This window comes from Solanum pennellii, chromosome 1 (genome assembly GCF_001406875.1).
Source record: "Solanum pennellii chromosome 1, SPENNV200".
In the NCBI taxonomy this organism is placed as follows: Eukaryota; Viridiplantae; Streptophyta; class Magnoliopsida; order Solanales; family Solanaceae; genus Solanum; species Solanum pennellii.
This window is the reverse complement of record NC_028637.1, coordinates 59,741,788-59,744,789: the sequence shown is the minus strand read 5'-3', so window position 1 is coordinate 59,744,789 and position 3,002 is coordinate 59,741,788.

Genomic DNA, 3,002 nt, shown 5'->3' with positions numbered 1-3,002 from the left:
AGATAGATGTTCTTGTGATGATGACTTCCAGATTTTGGGGAATTAATAGATGTTGATTTGTTTTATTTAATGAGTTTAAGTCTTCCGCATTATTTTCTGTTGATATATGTTAAAATGATAAGGGTTAGATTGGTTGGTTCGCTCACATAGGAGGGAAATTGTGGGTGCCAGTCGCGGCCCCGGTTTTGGGTCGTGACACAACAAAAAGTAGGTAATGAGTTTGAAAGTGGGGATAGGAACATTCTTTCATAATTTAATTAAAGGGAGGAGAATGAATGTGGCTAGAATTCAAAATTTTCAAGGTTTGTGGTTAGAGGAGGAAGAAGAAATAGCAACAGAAGCTGTCGAGCATTTTCAGAATCAACTTAAACAAGATAGGGATTCTACTAGTTTTCCCCTGCTATCTCATATACCAGAATTAATCTTTGATGAAGAGAACACAACTTTGGAGGTCATTCCAGATGATGTAGAGGTTAAGATTGTTGTGTTCAGTCTTAGTGGTGATAGTTCTAGTGGTCCAGATGGTCTTACAGATTGATTCTATCAAGTATTTTGGGATATAGTAGGATCAGATATCGTAAGGATGGTGCATGAGTTCTTTGCAGATAACACTCTTCCAAAGGCTATAACTCATACTAATTTGTCCTTTAAACCTGAGAAGGACAATGTTCAAACTTTCTCAGATGTAAGGAGTATTAATTTGAATAATTTTATTAATAATATTTTGTCTAGAATCATTCATGATAGACTGAAAAATATTCTTCCAAATCTAATATCTTCTAATCAGTCTAGATTTATCAAAGGGAGAAATATTATTGAAAATGTTCTCTTAGCTCAGGAGTTGGTAACATACATCATCAAAAGAGGAAATATGTTAATGTTGTCATAAAACTGAACATGGCTAAAGCGTACCATAGGGCATCATGGTTTTTCCTTATGAAATTTCTCAGGAAGATGGGTTTTTCGGACAAATTTGTAGATTGGTTTGGAGACTAATTTCTAATAATTATTACTCGGTACTGCTAAATGGTCAGTCGTATGGTTTTTTTCACTCCACTAGGGGAGTGAGGCAAGGAGATACTCTCTCCCCAACCCTGTTTATTTTATCATCAGAGGTTCTTTCAAGGGCTCTTAATTCCTTATTTGATGATCCTCAATTCATAGCATATGGGATGCCTAAGTGGAGTGCTAATCTAAATCATTTAGCATATGCATATGATACAATTATTTTTCCTTCAACTCACGAATATTGTTTGGGGAAAATCATGGTTGTTTTGCAGGACTATGAGAAACAATCTGGTCAAAAGGTGAACAAATACAAGAGGTTTTACTATTTGCCTCAGAATGTAGGTGTTGGGAGTTCACTCCAGGTGGAACAATGTACAGGAATGAGTAAAGGTTCTTTCCCAATTAAATATTTAGGTTGTCCAATAACTTACCCAAGGAAAAGGAAAGAACATTACAAAGAGCTACTTGAAAGAGTAAGAGGGAAACTTTAAGTACGGAAAAGCTAGAAGCTCTCATTTGGTGGTAAAGAAGTTCTTCTTACTAGTGTCTTCAAAGTGTCCATATTTATGATCTTTGCTAAATTTTTTTGGAGTAATAAAGAATCAAGTAGAAGTAAGCACTGGGCTCAAGGGGCTAAGGTTTGTTTGTCAAGAGAAGAAAGAGAACTCGGTTTCAGATCTATGTTTGATTTTCTCAGGCTATGTATGCTAAATTGTGGTGGAGATTAAGAACTCAAAATTCTTTGTGGTCTATATTTTTATGGAAAAAATATTGTAAGAAAAAAATTCTACTCTGGTACAATATAAAGGCGACTCTTAGGTTTGGTAACACATGTTGGAGAATATAGAATGCCTAGAAAAACACTTGTGGTGGAACCAAGAGGGGTACTAATATGTGGTATGATAATCGGAACAATTACCAAATTGAGTTTCTTGTGATGAACATTGCACACTAGTGAAAGTGTTGAGTCTTGTTTGACATTGGTGTTAATGCCTTGTGTGATGAGCTTATCGTGAACCATGTGTGATGAAACCTAGAATTTGCTCGGTTGGTTCGGTTGACTAAGTGATGCAAACTCTTGAAATGATCTTAAGCAACTTTGAAAAGTGAAATAATTTGACATTATACCTCTTTTTGTGGCCTACCTTGTGACACTGTGAACCTTGCTTGAACCCCCTTTGAGCCCTAAATTTTTCTTGGAAGAAACTTGATGACATTTGTTACCTTTCTTTACCCCTTCACCCTTAATCCTCATGAAATGTGGTATGTGTGAATAGGCAAATTAGGCTTTTGTGGTGAAAAGAGAAGGTGAATCAAGAAGTGCAAAGAAGTCCTCCTTTACCCATGATTTTGAAAAAGGTGGAACCCCTTCATCATATTATACTAAAAGCATGAAGCTCCATAGTTAAAAGTTGAATTACAAAAATATCCCTAATTATATTAAAAATAACCACTTTGTCCTGATCATTTAAATAATGTATCAAACTTTTCATATTACAGCATTTATATCTTTTGTCTTTTAAACTTCAATCAGTTAAATATTTTATACCCTTTTCATATTCTTTGCACTTTATAAACTTACCACCCTGTCAAATTTCTTTATCATTTTATTCTTACTCCTCGATTTATCGAGCATTCGTTGCCTGATCTTACACCTGGTAAGTGCTAAACTACTTTCTAAATGTGTGCAAGTTCCATTGTGTTTGGCGTGTCTTAAAACAAGTTTGTCTTGCAGAGCAGAGAAAAAGCATGAGAGAAATCAGTAAAGCTGACGGGCCTAGGATTAAGTATCTGGAAAGAGTTGTTCATAAGAAGAGGAAGTATTCCGAGCAGCACTCTGTTCGAACTGCTACCCAGGAGTTCCTTGAGAAAGCTGCCCGTGAACTTCTTGGTGAAAACCAGAGTGGTTTTAAGGGACCTTTACAACTGCTAGAGGGTGATGATGAAGACATACCTATGAGCTGATTTTCTGGTAGATTTTTAACTCATTTCTT